General features: G+C 44.4%; 1 long non-coding RNA gene across 6 annotated transcripts in view; it reads left to right on the top strand.

Moving 5' to 3' along the window:
- The window catches only part of LOC127018730 (uncharacterized), a 32,697-nt gene extending 20,110 nt beyond the window's left edge, over window positions 1–12,587 (top strand). For 5 of the 6 annotated variants that reach the window (XR_007766824.1, XR_007766825.1, XR_007766827.1 and 2 more), the window contains 3 exons: window positions 8,478–8,610; window positions 8,954–9,117; window positions 11,402–12,587. This is a non-coding gene — a long non-coding RNA (uncharacterized LOC127018730). The remainder of the gene's footprint in view (window positions 1–8,477; window positions 8,611–8,953; window positions 9,118–11,401) is intronic. The other variant, XR_007766826.1, reaches the window with a different exon arrangement.
- Window positions 12,588–19,684: the final 7,097 nt, after the last annotated feature.

A 19,684-nucleotide genomic window follows, 5' to 3' on the forward strand; every position in this document is an offset into this window, starting at 1 on the left:
GGAAAGGTGGACTTACATACGCTTTGTTGCTACCTGTGATCCATGTTTCTCTTTTTTTAATGGACAAATACTAACAGATTTACTAGAAGCAATAGACAGAGGGGTTTAGCAAGACATGCAACTGTACAGGACAGCTTTGTTTTCTCAGCCTATGTTTTTATCATTATAAAAGAGGCAATTTATTGTTCTACACTTGAAATCTGTTGGGAAACATGGGGTCAGCTCCACTGCGGAGGGAATAAAGATATTTAATTGGGTTGTTGCCTTGGTGGATAAGGCAAAGATGAGTCCTCTGTGACATTTTATATGCAATGGTAGTGTCACATTTTTCTTTACTTATGTAAATAATGTGAGTCTATCAATCCTCTGTAAACTTATGAGAAACTATAGACAACGGGGCTTCAGCCTTTAGCATAAAGGTTTCCTTGGATAGGGACGACAGATGCCAATAAAATAAAAATTTCTTCAGGCTTTTTCCTTTTGCAAATGACCCTCTCAGCCTCCATAAACTGTGATGAATTCTGTTGCTATGGCTCTGCTGAAGCTGGGGGTGAAGCTTCTGCCGGTTGTGGCAAGGGCAGGTTTTTGCGGCATGTAATCAGGTAGCTAAGCTCTCTTTTTCAATCCAAAATGCAAAGTTTTCTCATTATATGTTTCAGGACATAAATAGCTTTGTTGAACGACTCTAATGACATGATGGCAATTGCTCATTTCAAGGCAATGTTCTGCTGTTGCAGGCTTATTTTTGTACTGAGAAATAAAAGCAGAATGGTCTTATCAAAGGTTAGAGGATACAATTCACCAAACTACAGAATTCTCATTTTTCCCCACCATTTGCTAAATCTGGTTAGGAAGCATTTCAGATTCTCCAGTTGTTGTTTCTAGAATGTTTTTATTTTGGGCTACTGAGAAAGATGTTCACAACATTTAGCCATTCTATTAGTGCTGGTTTTGTGTTTGGTTTTTTTAATTTCCACATCCTTTCAGGTTCCAGAATAAACAATTCTGCTGGTCTAATTGAATTAGAGCAATAAAGTACCAGAGTCAGGAAGGTCGGGTGTGATTCGGCAGACTGGGCAGGCAGGGGCTCCTTGACCTTACTTTTGGTGGGACCAGGACTCCTTAACTTCTATAGCTACTTTTCTCTATTGCCCTTGGGCTGGTTTAGTTGATCACGGTCTAGTTTGCCCTTATTTCTCTATGCCCTTATCGGGGAAACCAACCCGTTGTCAATATGACATTTCCCAAGTGCTGCTTTTAAATCCTATATCTTTTGCAAAACCTTCTTACGCTGGTTGTCTTGCATTTGCAGGTGAGATTGAGCCTAAACTTAAACCTGTTAGGCTGACAGAACTCTAAAAAACTCTTTAGCTTTGGGACATCCATACTCCAGACCTGGAGACTGAGCTTTGGGATCACATCTGCACATTCCCACGACAGCTTATCCATCAGCTGTGTTCCTTTTGGTTTTGTCTGTAGCTGTTTATAATTAAAGGTCTGGGTATAGAGTTACTTTCAGAGGTAAAGTAATGAAATGCAGCTTTCATTGCAATCAACTTTTACAGTGTCAGGATTTGGCATTTTATTTGTTGTTTTTATGCTGATAAGGCTCTCTTGAAAGATGTGACATTTTGTACGGTTACCAAAATGGAAAATTTCCCCTGCAAACGAGTTTTACGGAACTGATTAGAAATGAGCATTTTGAGTGATCTCCCACTGCTGCTGCTCATCTCTAAGACCTGAGATAGCGTGAGCTCGCTTTGTACCAGCGTCGCCGAGGCAATGACTTTTCAGTTTTGCGAATTCTTTAATAATGTCTTCAACTTAATTGACAATCTGAGACACACATGAAACTGTTTTGTTGCTTACCAAATGAAATGTCCTGTCTGTAAAGCTAATCCCCCATCGCTCTTCCTAGTAGTTCTTTTCAGCCTCGATAGAAATGAAGAATAAGGTAATCTGTATGCAGAAATGGAAACCTTTCAAGATGGTGACTTTTACATAGATCTGCTCTTGTATTTTCTTGAGCCAGTGCAGAGGTTGTCACCAGCTTCAAAGGGGTTTTGTGTCTAGTCATCATAATCGAACCTCTGGGAACTAAATTCACACTGAAAACTTCCAGATCGATAAAGAAGAGGAAAATATAGCTGCCTTTTACTTAAGCCTTAAAAGTTTAGCATTTGATATTCATGACTATCTGAATGTTTCTCTGTGTGTGTATATATATATTTTTCTTTTTTCTTTCTCTGTCGCCTAGACTATAATAAATGTGGGGACAAGCCCCAGCCCTCAGGGTTCCACACTTAAAAACCAGACTATTGTATCAATAACTCACCTATACCTACCTCTAATTAAATGGAGAGGCACCCTTCTCTATCCAGGTAAGACTTTTTGACTTAAGCCTTATTTTTATTTTTAGACTCAGATAAGTCTCTCGAACACTTTATGCCCCTTGTCTTTCAGCTCATAGTTGGTCAGTATTTCTTAAGGGCTGTCAGATGATGTTCTGGCAAATGGAACTCTAGTGGGTCTTTTCTGTCTGATCCCACCCAGTCTTTCCTCAGTCTAGGTTAAGAAAACTTAGGATCAGTGTATTTGTCTCCAATGTAAAAGGGATTTTTCCTTCCCTTCACAGAAAAAATTACCCAGGGATGTGTCACTGCATGTCCAGTTTAGTTGTTTGTTCTGTCACTGCCTAGATCTCAACTAATTTTTAGAGAATACAATCAAAACTGAGCAATGATGGGAAGGAGGAAGCATTTTTATGCTGTGTCTTGATTAAAAAGAACTCTTCTTCCAAGCAATCTAGAAAAACATTTGCCTTCCTGAGAAGACATTTTTACAGACAACCGAATGAGCTGGTTGCTAGTTGACAAGACTGAGAAACAAACACATACAGGTCAGGATCTCTGGGTTGCTGTGTGACTCACGACACTGTTGCAGCTGAAAACACTTTTCTGATGGACAACTTGTCAAATAAGAATGTTATGAGAGAGCTCTGAATAAATATATTTTCAAGACGTGAAGTGCAATGTGGTCTCTGAAATGAAAATATGTGGAAGTGATAATTTCTAGGCGCTCTAAATAAAATAGTGGGTTATACTGGGTAGGTTTATGGATCTTCACTTCTATAACTAAAGTGTCCATTTGACTGAAACAAGAACTGTAATTTATCCAATTAATATTCTGGAATGTGCGATCATAAAATAATACAATAGCTTCTGTTGTGTTACGCAGCCATTGCTGTCCCTGAAACTCAAAAGCGATGCAGGCAGGACAAAACGCATAATAAGAAAGGAGGAAAAATACTGGTGTTGAATTCACTGAGGAGAAGTAATATCATCTCAAGATGTCCCTACCCGTGCTGCTGTGGCAAGCTGGCTTTTCATGCTGTGAATGGCAAGCACCGCTGCCCCGAGTGCCTGTCCCTTTGGTGGCTCGCGGTCCCTCTGCATGCCCATGGCCATACGGCATGACCAACCTGCCTGCCAGCCCAAGCTGTGAGCCCTCCCCACCCTTGACTCCTATAAGTGTAATGGGGATGCTTGTACTACTTTATTTGGGTGCTATAACAAACATTGCTTAGGCTCATTTGCTTTAATGGTGTCTGTGTAGTCTTTGGGCGTTGATACTCCATTGATGGTGGCCACCACTTGCATCCTTCAACATAAGGTTAATGTTTATATTCAGAAATGTGTTATTTTTGTGTCAGCAGTTGTATATTCAGTTCACCTATAGCACATGTGAGCTTCCTTCCCCAGAAGCTCAGCAGAGACAGCGTTTTCTAACCCAAAGCCTATTCCTTTCCTCTCCAACCCACTGATTTTGTCTGACACTTTTTTGCAAGCTTTTTGTAACAGCTGATTTCCCTTGTTTCCCCTTCCGTACTGGTGGATTATATTGATTTTGTCATCTGCACATCATGTTTCTTGCTGTTTCTCCCAAGCCATGCTTGCAGGAGGGGAGGTGGGCGAGGGGTACAAGCCAGGAGCCATGAGCATGCCCTGGAGCTGGCCGTGCAGTACTCTGTTGGTTAATCTGCAGCGTGGGAGAAGAGGAAGGATTTCCTTTTTTTATCTCTGTTCTCTGTTTTGCCAGGTGCATTTTGAGTGTGGACAACTCATTATGTTTATGTTCGTTAAATATGTCTTTCAGTGGAGTTGTTACACAGGTCTGCTATGAAATAACATAAATTTCTTTCATGTCCCTGTAAGTGCTAACCAAAGGGCAGTCCCACATCTCAGATCCCTCTTGCGTGTCTCGTCGGTGGAGTGGGTGTCCCAGCAGTCCCTGTCTGTCGGGCACGCGGTGACCTCAGCATCCCTTGCAACAGAAACCTGCAGGAGGGGCAGTCCCTGCAGGGCCCAAAAGGTGGGTGATGAACCCAAAACGGGGGTTCCTGGCAGTGGAAAGGCTTTCTTCATGATGAAGGCTATCAAAGGTGCAGCTGCTGCCTGGGTTCGTTGGCTTTGTACTTCGTCTTAGGGCTGCGCTGTTTGGAGTTGTAACGTACCAACCATTAATGAAATTCCCCCTTGCAAAGGACCCCAAAGTCATTAACCAACATCATCGATTGTGTACGAACGTCGATCAATGCGTTCTGCCGGCCAGCACGGATGCAGTCCCATCGTGTCCCCGCACAGCAGGCGCCCATCCTCTTGACTCGCCGGTTTGTCTGTGCTAAACCCTGCGCTCCTCTGCGGCTCCATCACAGGCACAGAGGGGCAGAAAGGTTCAGTAGGGACTAGCAGGCAAGTGCTTTTAAAACATGCCATATATTTAAGACTTCTGCTGGCTGTCTTCCTTGTGTGCCTTCATTGTTTTGCTTTTTTTTCCCTCCTTTAATGTTGAATTGTAACAAATCTTGTAGCATCATCGGCACTCACAAAATACTTAATATTGGCATTTCTGTGGATGGCAACACAGGCAGCTGGGGGTTCGGCAGATACATTTGCAGAATGTGGGGAGAGAAAAAGAAGTAAAATAAAAAAAGAGCTGACTACTGCTGTTGTTATGAAGCCCTTGCCTCCCCACTTCTGAATAATGAATAAATTGGCCACTTGATGAAGATGTAGAACTTGGATCAGGTTTTGTGTAGCTCTCCTTTTTATAGACAAGACTTGCTCAGATAGCAATTTGAAATGTTAATCCCTTGATTTGGGGTTGTTTTGTTCTTTCTGTTTTGGCTTGGTGTACCCTGTGTGCTGCCTCAGCCAGACCTCTCTGAGCCTCTCGGTTGGGAGGAACAGCGCAACCCACTTCGGCAGCTCAGGAGTTCACTCCAAACTCATCTACTAATTTTCACAGCTGTAAATCATCGCGATCTTTGCTTGGGCTGGATACTGCCAGCATCCTACTTTAATCCAGAGAGTCTTGTTCTGCCTCTGCCCCCTTTAAAACACGATTTGGATGTGCTGATGCTCCTCTGGTGTGAGATGAGTGTCGCCGTCCTCAGCTCTGCTTGTACTGGGGCAGGAGCCGGGGCAAGGCCAGCAGCTGGGGCGGGTTTCCTCAGAACAGGCAATGTTGAGCTGATCCTTGCTGCTGGCTAATTGGGTATTAATGATCAGAAACTCTTGAACAGAATCATTTTACTCTCACTGGCTGGTCCTACTCCTGGGATTTTATTCCCAGGTGTCTAGGGACACTAAGGGGCAGAAGGGAGCAAGATGGGAAGGAGAAGACTCTCTCTCAAGGCATCAGGAATTTATCTGCAATTCTTTACTGGTTCAAATTACCCAAGGATCTGAAGAAATAGTAATGTGACTGACCTATTGAAAAGGAGGGAGCAGAGCCTGCCCCGGTACGCCTTTCAAGCAGGGTTTTCTGTTCTGTTAATGTTAACTTGAAATATGCTCTTAAGAGTGTCTCTCCAAAACAACAAGCTTTCCTACAGTCCTTGTAGGAAAGGACTTCAAGGCATGGACTTTTGCATTATTTCCTTCTTTTCTCCTTAGAGATAAATGTTAATAGGCTGGAATAATACAGGTTAAGCAGATTTTTTTTTAATAATTTCTGATAACAGCAAGAGCTTCCCCAAGGCCTCTGCTGTATGGAGGAGCGATATCTCAAGCCACAAACGAAATTATGAAATGTGAGCAAGATCTTCAGACGAAAACGAGACCAAACTGAACCCACCACACTCCCACCCCTCCTTTTGGGTGGTTGCCATTGCGGCGGGGCTGGGTGGGGTGTACGGGGCCACAGCCCCATGCTGGGATGGTGGCACTCGGGGATGCTCTGCATGGCAGTGTCCATCGCACAGCGCATCCCCCAGCCCTGTGCCATGTCGATTAAATGGCTTCAGGGATGACGACTCGTTGGCCCGATGCCATCGGGAGAAGGCATGTTGACAACCGGTTGGGGTTGACTTTCCTGTCAAATATGTGAGGCTGGGGAAGGAGCAGCCGGTTGGGTGAGGGAGGACCTCTGAAGTGACTCGGTGGGAAGTGGGTCCCGCTGTGAGCGGGGTGCCTGTGCCGCAGAGGTCCCTTGGGCAGTTGTTGATAAGATGCGATGACTGAGCCGGTTCGAAAGACCGCTGGTGTGTTACGCTGAACCCAGCGGGGATTTAAAGTGCTCTGCGAAGCTAAAAATAGCCAAATGAGCGCAGCCTCGTCTGAGCATGCTGATTTGCATTTTTATGCTCATCCCATCCAGCTCTCGTACGCTTGTGACCATGCAGTGCTCCAGGAAGGAAAGAGGGGCTGCTGCCAGCCAAGGGGGAAGGAAGCTCCAGGGCTCTTTGCTGGCCACGAAGATGAAATGCACTCCTCCTGCCATTTTGCAGGTTCTTCACGTCACGCTTGCATCTAGGGCCCCTGTCCCGCTGTGTGTGATGAAGAATGACTTATGTTGTAAAAACCAGTCAGGATTGATCATCCCTTTCCTTAGCGCTACATTTGCAGTAAGTGGGAAACTTCACAGCAGTGGCTTCCAGAAAAATCCCATGGCAGATTGGTACGCAAACTGCTGTTTGCGGTAGGAGTTAAAAGTTTTCAGTAATTAAATGAGTTACTCCCAGGTTATTTCTGCCTTGGCTGCCTGGAGAGTCTGTTAACACCTCTTTGGGCAAATAGACTTCATTGTGTTCTTACTGTCAAATAACTAGTGTTAAAAAGTCAGCTGAAGATGATGCCAAGAGATTTTGAAGGGCTGAGAGAGTTTTGACTGGAAGTAAATATCCCTGCAAGGGACTTGGCGTGGAGGCTTCTTGCTTTGGAGGTGACTCGGAAGAGTCAAACCAGAGGTGTGTTTGGGTTTGAGTGTATTGGCTGATGTTTGACTTCCCATAACTTCTAAAAACCCTGAAAAGTAATGTTCAGCAGAGGTGCAAGGAGGAGTCTGGAGTAACAACACACTACTTGACCTGGTATTTATGGTTGATTTGCTAAATTTGAAGAGCACTGACCAAAGATAACCTTGCTGTTTAAACAGGATAGCGGGAACATTACCATGCTATGTTCCTGCAGCCAGTCATGAGAGTAATGTTTGCGAATGTAATTAAACGAGTTATTTCCAGGTTACCTGTTGTGCGTGCTGGTCTATGCCAAATTACTAGGCTCCAGGCTTGTCTTAGCAATGATGGAAACTGGATACATCAGCCAGCTGCGGGGATTACTCCTGGTTTTAGGCTGTGTCGTCAGCAAATGTGACTCTTGCCCACGCTGAGTCTTCCTGCCATCTCTGTACAGATGAACGACAGTCACTGTCTTACACTTGCACTGCTTACCTTGCATGAGCTCAGGCTCCTTTTCTCCCCTGGGGGTCCTGCTGGGCCTGGCCCCCCCTTACCCCCCTGCTGCTGTGCCTGCCCTGCTGCTGGTGGCAATTCCCGGAGCATCTCTCTTTCCAACGTGTACCTTGTACGTGTGTTCCTGGGTATTTTCTTATGCTTGGAAAAGCTGGGCTGCACATATTCCCATATCAGTCCCCTTTCCCCTCCATTTAGACTTTCTAGAAAGCCTGTGAAAACCCCTAAGTTGTTAAATAGGCAGCATCTTGTGCCACCAAAAAGTTAATCTCACAATTGGTTTCTACTTCTAACTAAAATGCAACGTGGTTCACCTCAAGAAATTTATTTTATTTTTAATTATAGCTTCCTCATGGTAAGTTTGTTTTGATGTATTTGTACAGCGCCTAGCACGGTGGAGCACACCTTTCAGATTTGAGCCCTTAGGCACTGGCACAATATAATTAGTAATTTTCTACTATTGCAGCTTCTTTTATATAGCCCCTACTATCTTGCTGTTGCATTGGCTTTGTAAAAAGCTCTTGGCTTTCATTAAAATAATAAAGCGCGATTTTGTAACTATTTGAAATACTTCTGGTACTACTAAAATAGATTGTAAAAAGTGCCATGATTAAAATGACTGGAAGACCTTTTTTCTATATAATCTTGGCAATGAAGATATGTCCCTGTCGGATAAAAATCATTCCATTTTTTAAATAACTTTCGTCATCTTTATGTTCTGTAGGTCAGATTTTTGCAAGGGCTCCCATTTTACAAACACAACCTTTCTGTTCATCGAGCTACAGCGCCGGAATAACCTAGCTGGCAACTCTTCAGACCGAAATCTGGGATTGCTGTAACAATTGCTCATTTGCAAGGTAAGACCAAAGAGCTTAATTATGTGCACTGAACGACTTGAGCTCTGAACAATTGTATTCTCGTTTTAATTAAACTGTGAAAACGAGTCAATAGCTATCGCCTCCTTTCTTTTTTGCCCCCCTCCTCCCCTCCATCCTGTATCTTCTACTAAAAAAATTAAGCCAGCTCTGGCATCGCCCCTCGGGCATCCCCTCTGGTCCCCGTGGCGGTGCCAGCCCTGCAGCCCCGCGGCTCCCAGCCTGCCCGCCCAGACCTGCCTGGCGCAGCAGGAGGCTGGAGCGGCTGCTAAAACCTGCACCGTATTTAGAAAACAGTCTCTGCTGTTTAATCTCTGCTCTCCAGGCCGCTCTTCCCAGCAGCGAAGCCTCCCGGGCGCCGAGCTGCATCCCCCTCTGCCAGCTTTTCCTCTCCAGTAAAGGGGCATCAAGGGCTCCTTTCCGTAGAAAACACGAAGACCGAAGTGAAGCTGGAAATGTTTCACTGCTTTTGCCATCTTGTGTATCCAGGTAGTCGCCAGGACCCTGGCGCCCTATTAACCGGCCATGTGGGATACGACACAGCGTTGACGGGTGGTAGCTTAGTTCACACAGCCGCATTTGCTGAGCTTGGACAAGGTTTCACCACGCTTTCTTGCACCGGGCAATATTTTTACTTTATGAGCAGCATCCTTGATTTCAGAGATTAAAAGGCTAGTTAAAGAATAACGTATTGCTCAACATAAAAGTAAAGCCTTGCGCAAAGTGTCCTAGTGAGTCCCAATGAGCTACAGGGAGGGATTTCTTTCCTCTGCACCTTTCCTGTGGGTTTTGCTTTCCCTGCAAACGTTGTCACTGTGCTGATGGATGAGCAACCAAGGAACATGCACGCCTGGAGAGCACATTGCAGACTTGCGTGTGGAGACAGAGCAACTCCTGTTTGCCAGCTTGATGTTGGATACTTAACAGGTGTTAATTAAGTGAATTGTTTTAAGAAGTAGCTTTGAAAAGTGCTGGGCCCTTTCAGGGCCTCCTTGCAGTTAGAGGGGGTGTTTGGACCACCTTAGAGATGGGTGCTCAAGTGCCGGAATGATTTTTTTGACCAAGGAATGGGTTTAAGGTGTTGTAAATTATTTCACATCAGTAGGAAAAAACGTCCACGCACTTTTACACCTTGTCTAACTTCGATTTGCTGCAAAACAGCTGGTTTAAGTCTCTGCCCCAAGCAAGCCATGTGTACCCCTAATTACCTATGGGTGATATGGGCTGGGGTTGGGAGGCTGCGGGGCGTGGGAGAAGGGCTGGGGTGCCTGATTCGGGGCACCCGTGCAGGGCTTAAGGGGCTGTTTGTTTCTTCAACCTGATCACACGAGGTGAGCAATGATCCTTTAACCTGGGGATGAAATAAATATTAAGAATGAGGTACTGTAAAAATGTCACTTCAGGAAAAGGAGCCCATTTTAGAGGAATATATTGATTTTCTTTCCTTCTGTTTCGGGTAACGCAAATAGAGTCCCCTCGTTGTTACCTGGCTGACAGTGGCTCTTACCCTCTGTGGTTAATAGTTCACTTCTTTTGCCGAATGGATGCTTTAATTCTGTTTTAATACGAGTGGTGGTGGTGCTGAGAAAATGCAACATGTACGCAGTGAAAGTAGCTTTTCCCACGAAAAATGATAATCTCCAAACTGCAGAGTAAATTCCTGGCTTTTATAAATAGGGGCCCTTGGACATAAACACAAAGGCAGCCTTTACCTCTTGGAAACACTAAATATTTGGGTTTGGATGAAGGCAGTGACTGCTGGGGGCTGCTTGAGCCTTCCCCGCTGCCTGAGATGGGTGTGAAGGGGGATTTTGGCAGTGCCGTGGGCCCCCCCACCCTCGCCCCACACCTCTTCATCGGCTGTGGTGCCGGGGCCGGGCAGCGTGGATTGCTGCACTCTGTCGGGTTTTATTCACCAGCGTTTGGGACTGCACATCAGCTCTGCATCTCTGCGGTGTGCCAGAAGATATAGGGCACGTCTTCCAAAGGTTAAAGATGAAAGGTACAACGCAAAGGAGACAGTTTAAAAGCTTAAAATGAAAGGAAGACAGTTAATAGCTGTACGCATGACAGGGCTGACAGACCGTGATCTTGTGCAGGAAATACTCTTGACAGTAGCGATCCAGGTTTTAAAAAGCTGATTTACCCAGCTAAAAGTTATGTACAAAAAGAAGGGCTCTCCCCTATCATATTATTTTATGCTGTAATAAAACTGCCCTCTGAACTCTACTTTTAATGTTAGTCTCTAAGCATCGCAACCAACACATTACAGGTAAATTGATTGCCTCTTGTTGCGTTGCCTGCGAATGTGTCGCAGCTCTGCTGGTCTGCGATTGATTACTGGAAGCCATCCTCCTCCTGCCATCTCCTGCCATCGCGGTTACGGCATTTTCCCTTTCCCATGCCTTGTTGCAAGGTGCTGCTACCTGAAGCAGTAGCTGTACGTGGCTGGACAACTGGCTTAGAAAAAAAAAATATTTAAGCCCTGTTACAACATCTGTTCTTGCGCAAAAGAACTAGCTTGAGCGTGTCCAAGATGCTGATGTTAACCCCGGCTGCCAGCCTGTTTCACCTAACAAAGCGTGTGTGTGTGTGTGCACCTATGCATATATGTAGCCGATATAATGGGATGTTTCTCACTTGCTCCCTCTGTCAGCCTGGGGACAGCTGATATGAGTGGCTTTATGTGAGAGATTTTAGGAGCTAGAATTGCATGATGGAGTTGCATCAGTTTGAACACTTTTATTTTTGTTTTTTTTTTTTTTTTTTTTAGATCTCATTTTCTAGAGCAGAAGACATCCCTTTCTAGACTGCCTGGGGAATCCTTGCCTCTGCTCAGTGTGACCCTTTGCAGTGACTGCAACTGAAATAAACACTGGGAAATTATAACGTGGCAGAGAATCAACGAAACACGTCAGAGGATGCGGTAGCGTATAGTGTGGGTCCAAACCAAGCATGCTTTGGTAGGCTTGCATCCCTGCTTCTAAGGGGTTGGCAGTTCGTAACGTAAAATAGGCTATAAATGCTCCATTAATGCTTCCCATCGCTGCCAGCCCTGTGGGACTTCTCAAGGTCTCCGTTGCATGAGCTGTCAGCTCTCCCTAAAACCCGAGCTCCCTGGATGGCTGAGCGTACCTGAGTAGTTACGTATGGCACTGTGCCGGCGGCGGATGCTGACAAACCTAGGCTGTCCCTCCCCACCTGCCCTCCTCCATAAGAACCGGGTTTTTTTTCCCCCCTCGGACAGTGCCGATTGCCAGATGCTGCATCTACAAGCACGACAGCTATTTTCTCCTCTAACAGCTGGGCTGAGTACCAAAAGCCCTTAACAGATGTGTCTGCATCTAAAGGAAACGTGAATACGGAGAAGTCAGGCTATGTCAATAAGACTAAATGTAATGAGCCTTTCTAATGAATGTCTTCAGAGTGTTAAATTAGGCTCCTAAGTGCAGGCTGGGTTAGATGGTTCATGCCAGATCGTATTTGTGAGGTGTTCAGCACTAACACGTTGCGGAAGGCCCGGGTGTTGCTAGATGGGATGTACACACAGCTCCTCCTGGGTGCTTCCAGCAGCTGGGTGCCTTGCGCTTGCTGCCTGGCAGCTCTCAGGATGCCCCGCTGCCTGTTTGAGGTGTGTAGCAACAGTACATCTATCTTGTTACATTAATTAACGAGGTAATAAAATTACTTATTTCAGGACGTGGTTATTGCTCCTTGTGTGTGTAACTCTTAAACAAAGCCAAACCCCTGAGCTGTTCTGGAAGCAAAATCGTATGGTGAAGGTCCCAGCCACGCAAGGCTGATTTGGTGAATACACCGATAATTATACAGTTGGTAATTTTTTTGTGTCAAAGCGTAGTACCTCAATGTGTCTTAATCTGCGTATACCTATTGTTTTGGATTTCTTGTATTTATTTCACCATTTTGTGACCAAAAATCAAATACAGATGCAAATTTGAGAGTTCTAGTCTACTTAAAAGTGGCTTTTGAGGTAACCTGTTGCCTTGACTCTCAATTTCTATGAAAGGGTGTAGATTTCTAGCTATCATGATCTGTTTTTTCCTATCTTTTGAACTCTCCCTAAATGTATTAAATTTATTTGATATGTCTATTTCTTATGACTGAAAACATTACGTATCCAGAAGAAATATTTTCTTTAATTTAAACACATTTACATTTAACATTTAATTTTAATATTTTCCTTAATTTAATTTATTCTCCTTAATTTATAGTGGCTCATAACACAATTTTTGAACAAGGTTTTCATCATTCCTAGGCTAAAGCCCTCTGGACCTAGTGGTAGAAAAATACAAATTGATTTGCTTAACAAGCCAAAATGTGTTAGTTTTGTGGGCATTAAGGTGGCCTTTGAGCCAATGAACTGGAGTTCCTGGGAGACTTTGGATGGATGAGTGACACTGTTTTAGATGTAAAATTGGAATACAGTATTTCACATGCACTCAGCTGTAGTTGTACAGTTTTGTTCTGATTTATGCTAAGGTAAATGGCCTGTAGTCAACTGCAGCAATGATGGTTTGAAAGGTGTACTGCTGTGACGTTGGTAGCTCTGTTAGCAAGGGTTGGGTTTGCTGAGATGAGAAGCAGAACCATGGCAGAAATTCTTAAAACAGATAATTGGTGTCGTCTAAAACTAACACTTTTGGAGTTATAAAAGTGGAATAAAGGAAGTATTTGCAGTGAGATAACTGGGGGGAAGCCTGATGGGACATATAATTTTGTCATTAGATGCCATTTTAAAAAAAGTGAGGGCTGTGCACCCATCACAGCTGGAGTTGGTCCAAGGTCAACAAGGCACTTTGTGGCAGATGGTTCTCCTGTCTCCTCCCTCTGCCAAACTCAAAAAACCCACACACAGTACTCATGGGAACAGGTTCCTGATCCTTTACAAACCGGTGTGATGGAGCAGGTAGCACTGGTATGTTCACTGACGTATGTGGCTACAGAGAAGTGGAGGAAAATTCACTCTGCGCCTCTTGCTGCAGGTGAGCGCTGGTCTGTGAGATTTGTCTTCTCTGAATCTAATTTTCAATATATTCTCATGGAAGATGAGCCTGATATTTGTGACTCCTTATTCATCAGAAGCAGTTGATGGAACTGAAAAAGATGGTCATCCTGTCTGGTACTTGCTGCCTCAAAGCCTTTCATAACAACGGTGTTGAATGAAGTGGAGTTTTGTTCCTGGTCCCTGGATGCTCTTAACTTCTCCTGGAGCCAGGTAACGGGAAAAATGTACAAAACCTGAGTGAAATGAGGAACCAGCACCCAAATGTCCCTTGGTCAGCTCCCCCCAGCCCTGATCCAGGCTGACAAAGCTGCCTGGGGAGAGGAGCAAGAGAGAGCTGGTGAGGAAGGGGGGGCCTGGGACCCCCTTGTCCCTATTGCACCCACCCACCGTAAACATTTCTTCTGGACTGCCTTGGCTGCCTGCAGAGCCTGTTAACACCTCTTTGGGCAAATATACTTCATTGTGTTCTTACTGTCAAATAACTAGTGTTAAAGTCAGCTGAAGATGATGCCAAGAGATTTTGAAGGGCTGAGAGAGTTTTGACTGGAAGTAAATATCCCTGCAAGGGACTTGGCGTGGAGGCTTCTTGCTTTGGAGGTGACTCGGAAGAGTCAAACCAGAGGTGTGTTTGGGTTTGAGTATATTGGCTGATGTTTGGCTTCCCATAACTTCTAAAAACCCTGAAAAGTAATGTTCAGCAGAGGTGCAAGGAGGAGTCTGGAGTAACAACACACTACTTGATCTGGTATTTATGGTTGATTTGCTAAATTTGAAGAGCACTGACCAAAGATAACCTTGCTGTTTAAACAGGATAGCGGGAACATTACCATGCTATGTTCCTGCAGCCAGTCATGAGAGTAATGTTTGCAAATGCTACTAAACGGAAAATCACTGTAGGAGGGGAATAGTTCTTGGGTGTATCAACTGATTTGAAATATTTCTTTCTTTTTTTTTTTTTTTTTTGCAAAGAAAAAGAAAGTCAAATTATAATACAGAAAATAAAACAAGGTTCTCTGGTTTCATTCACCTCTAAAGGTAATAAAGTAGTCAGAACAAAATGCTGGTTTATTACGATGTCTATTTTGCTTTTTTGCTCCCAAGTTGTAATTTATATAGTGACAGAAATAAATATCAATCTTTAAATTGCTCTCAGTGGTGCAATACCTACATGTATTGCAGCTCTGATAATGTGCTTCATTTTTTTTCTTTCTCAGTTTCGCAGTGCAATACTAAGTTGTATTTACACATATTTCTGAGCAGTGTACACGATAAAGCTGCAATATAAATCAAATCCTGTGAGTGCAATGAAAGCGTACTACTCTGCTGATGATTTTGTTATTCCCATTTCAGTCTCTTATGCCAGAGTTTGTGGAAAAAGATTCTTTTCAAATAGAATCTGGTTTCTGCTAGCTGTGCTTCAGCCTGGTTTTATGGAGTTGGAAAGGAAAAGTACGTTTATCCTAAATACGTACCTCCTTGCAGGTAGGGAGAGCGACCGCATGCAGATCTGCTCTGCAGATCTCTTGCAAAACGCTCGGGGCTCGGCTGTGGGTTTTGCTTGGCTGGAAGTGGGAGTTCAGAGCAGAAGCTGGGTCCCCTGAGACGGGAACGGAGAAGCGATGCGGGTGTGCTCTGCCGTGGTCCCAGATGCTGGTGCCTCCGTGCTCACAAGAACACCTGAAAAAGAGACTCAAGGCCGGGCTCGTTCCGTTAAAAGGTCCGTTCAGGAGATGTGCTGGGGTGCTCAGAGACTGCTAGGCTGAAGGCTGGCACCCATTTCTGACACAAATCTCTCTGGGCAGCTTTCATGAAGCTGTGCACGTTTTATTAGCACTATGTTCAAAGTCGTTAATCTTGAATCAGAGCTCTGATTGATGAAATTTGCTTTTGAATATGCTCCTAAACGTGAAATGATGTCAATAAACACGACATGCATTATTTTTTGTGGTGGTAAACGTGGCTGAGGATATTTTTGGTGAATCAGTCCTGTCCCCTCACCCCAGTTTGGTCCCTTTGTGTCCCACAGTTTACAACAGCTTTGCAACTGCAGGGCACGGTGGTACGCAATGAAGAGAAGCATATTGTCCAGTGGCTGGAACCAGTCTCTCACTTCTTTATTTCTGTGGTTATTCTTGATCTGGATGACTTCAGCAACCTGGTTTACAGTGTGGCCGTGTCAGTAAAGGCATAGGGGTTTAAAAAAAAAAGAAAGAAGTTGTAGTGAGCAGCGTGAGGGGAGCGAGATAAACAGCAAAAGCTTTTAGTTGTCGCTGTTTGGGAGATGTGATGTGCATCTCCACGCTGAGGGGCGATTCCTTCTTTCTCTGAAAGAAAGATCCTGCCGATTCTTTCACCCTTAGTTACATAAACTCGCGACGCAGGGCATCCAACCCGCCCCATGGAGGTGATGGTGGCAGATATAAAATACTTCTGTGCTGTGGTGAAAACAGAAACACCTTGTGTTGGAGGCATCAGGTGAGCAGCGTTTTCACACATGGTTTATTTTTGCATTATGTTTAATTAAAGTCCAACATGACATTGAGTTCAACTTGAAAATAAGTAACCTACGTTGGAAACTGTAGTGCAGCGTTTTTGAAAAACAGTGAACCCAGCCCAGTTCTTATGCATTTTGTGTCTTGCAAATTAATGACTCTCTTAAGATGAATTTTCAGGACGATAATATTGTCTCAGCTCTTCAGTCTCTAATTTGGACACATAGCCCAATTTTAGACACATTTGAAAGAGGTGTGTATTTCTCGAGGATAATTGTTTCCATTAAATACCATGAAAACTGGCTATTGCCAGGGGGAAGAAGCCTAAATTATGGGGTTTGCTGGATAATGTGCTACTCCGTGTGCTGGAGTTACTTGTGCTAACCTTTGATCACTTACTGCCCTAAACCTCTCGTACTACTGTTAGTGCGTTTTGGCCCTCATGGTGTGATTTTTTTCTCTGGGGAAGCTCTGTGTGCCTGCTGGCATCCATCCCTGTGCCGTGCTCCGCGTACGTACGCCGTGGCTGTTCTAAATTTAGGGAGGTGTCTAAGAGCGGTCCGGCTCGGTCTGTTACTCCGTGTAGGGCTTTTGCTCAGAGCCCTGTCTAAGTATCCCCTGACGGATATGGATTGGCAAGACTGACGATTCTATTGCTATTGCTCTTAATTAAGGCTGGGCTAATTGCCCTACTGTTTGCAGAATACCCTGCATGGTCATGCTGGAGCTGCTCCCCGTCCCCAGGACGCTGCCCCCGGCACCTGGCTTTGCTTATCCATCGTGTCTCAAGCCACGCTGATCGCTCCTTCCCGTCTCACTTGGACAGCTGCTACAAAATAAGACTTACAAAGTACCTATCCACTGGAGGCTGAGGGATTTTTTTTTTATTTCTTTGGTCTGATCTCCTGCAAAAGAAACCCATTCTAACCCAGGTATGAACTTTTAAGCCTTAACAATTTAATTTGTCTGGCTTTTCCTGCTGAGCTGCATGGTGGCATCAAAACACTGGAAGTCTGCTCAAGGATGTTCGAAGTTGCACGTTTCAAAACTGGTTAAGACTAATTCTGAAAAAAGCCCTACTGCAGACGGTGCTGCATGTCTGCTGCCCTTGAGGTGTCATCTTCTCTTTAATAGAGATCAATTCAGTAAAGCTATTATTTTCTAGTTAGCATCTTAGCCATCTTTCTATCTACCCCTCTCTGCCCTCTGAGAGTTGACTGACAATTTTGGAAGAATTTCTTTTTACACCTGGGAACGTCGCCAGATTTGAGCAGTTTCTTTTGTGGGCAGATGCTTCACGCTGTCCATGTGTTCATGCAATCTCATGCTGGTTATCGCAGGCTCCTAATTTTTCCCTGGACTATATATTTAAAGAAAAAGGAGCGGGAGGGAAAAAAAGACCTGAAATATATTTTAAAACACAACCCAATCCTTGCTCCATATAGATGTAGACTAACATATGGCTGGTGTCACGGTTCCTATTTTAGTCTCGGTTTACTGCACTTTCTCCTCATAAAGCCGGGATGGACCTTATCTCTTAAATCTTATTTGTACAGTGCCTTGGGATGCGAGACAGGAAAAGTACTTTACGGAGTTTATTGTATTTTATTATTGTATTGTAAGCTACCCAAGGCTACGGAGTTGTATAACCCTCTATCCAATAAGGCAATGAATAATAGACAGGCGTAAGAGCTGCGTAAATCGCTTTCTGTCTTGCCCGTGTGAAACCCTGTTATTGGGTTATAACAAAGAAGGATGGAGGGGAGAGGTGGGATTGACATCCACACCCCGACCCCCTCGGGGCTCCACTGCTCCAGGCCCCCCAAAACTGGGTGCAGTCTGGGGGCTCTTACGTCCTGTTGCATCATTTCAGCTCGGCGTTGACCATGGAAATGAAATTAAAGGCTCATCCCGAAAAAGCCTGCAGGCTGCCAGGAGCTGCAAGTGGAGGGCGAAGACGGGGTTTTGGCAAATTTCTCCCCCATAAGGAAACGCTAGTTGGGAGGGTGGACGGTGTTTGTTCGCAAAGAGCGGAGAGAGGCTCTTCTTTCTGGCCCCCCGGTCCTCGATTTTCCTGCGCTGCAAACCCACAGAAAGAAAGAAAACCACGTTTTTCACACGCTGGATGTGCAGCTGGGTGGGAATGCCCCAACGCTGCCATAGCAAGCGTGAACAAAAGGGCTGCGGCGAGGGGTGCTTGCAAAGTGGGGAGCATCCTGCCCGGCGGGCTGGGCCGGCGGCTGGCGTGAAGGTCTCATGGTGGGCTGGGGGTACAGACAGGCCGTGCTGGAATCGCAGAGGCCGCTTAGCTCCCCTTTGCATGGTTCCGAGAGCTTTACGACGTTCAAACCCACTGGTAGTTGTTCCTACAGCGGTGAAGGTCACCCTTTGTGCCGTAATCATCTCTCTACAAAAACACGTTGGCCAAAAATAATGCGCTTTGATGAAGAGCTTGAGCAACTATGCTTTGTGCTTTGATATTGGGCAAACATTAACGTCCTTGGGTAGAAATGCATTACATTTCCTCGTGGAACTTTGGCTTCCGTTGACCGGAGAACTTTGGTTTAGTCATGGGATTAAATATAAATTAATCAAAAATAGAATTGAAGCTATCCCATTTATTTCAACAAACACTGGATTGATTTAAACAATAAAAAAAAGGGTTTTGGAAGGCTTGTCATATTGAAAAATTTTGGCCAGATAAACAGTAGCAATTAGTTCTTAAGGATAGAGAGTATGAACAGTTTAAGTCTAAACTCAAATGTTTATTTTCCAAACAAAATATATTCAGATCAAATAAAACAGATCAAAAAATTAATCTGTGCAGGGATAAAAACAATTTTTACCGTGGTCTGCTTCCTCTTGCTCCTAAACCAAAATGTAAATTATTCACTAAGTCCAACAGTACCATGCGTACTTTTGTGCTTAATTAATTTAAATAATACTTTTACCTCTAGTCTCTCAGTGTTTTTATTATTCTTGTTTTGCAGAGGTGGTTGGTGTTATTCCTTGTACTGTTGTACAAGCGGAAACTGAGGCAGGGACCCCACTGCTGATACAATGAGCTTTTTCTGGCTGCCTTCAGCAGCTGTTATCGGGGAGGCGGCGTACGGTGCGGCACGGGGATCCACTCTTGGTTTAGCCGCGGTTTAGCATGTCAGCGCTGAGAGCGGGATGTCCGACTCGCTCCCGTTCAGCCAATTGTTATGACTATTGAAATTCAGTCTTCAAAATAAACGCCGTTGGCTTGCAATTAGACTAGAACGGAAATTGGTAGAGTCATCCAACTATTTCTCAAAACCTTGGTGGAGTATGATAAGAATTTGGCCTTATTATAAGACTAAATTATGCTTTAACTGCAGCACAGAGAGCTGATCTTAAAATAGCGCAATTTGTTTTCTTCCGCTTGTTCCTTTCACAAGCTGGTAAACTGCTGCTTAGTGGCCCAAATTATTTCCTTTAAAGAAATATTCATTTAACTTTATCTCACTTTAAATATGAATATTTTCCTTAAGGAAAAACTCAGGTAAAATGAGAA

This window comes from Gymnogyps californianus, chromosome 7 (genome assembly GCF_018139145.2).
Source record: "Gymnogyps californianus isolate 813 chromosome 7, ASM1813914v2, whole genome shotgun sequence".
Taxonomy (NCBI): Eukaryota; Metazoa; Chordata; class Aves; order Accipitriformes; family Cathartidae; genus Gymnogyps; species Gymnogyps californianus.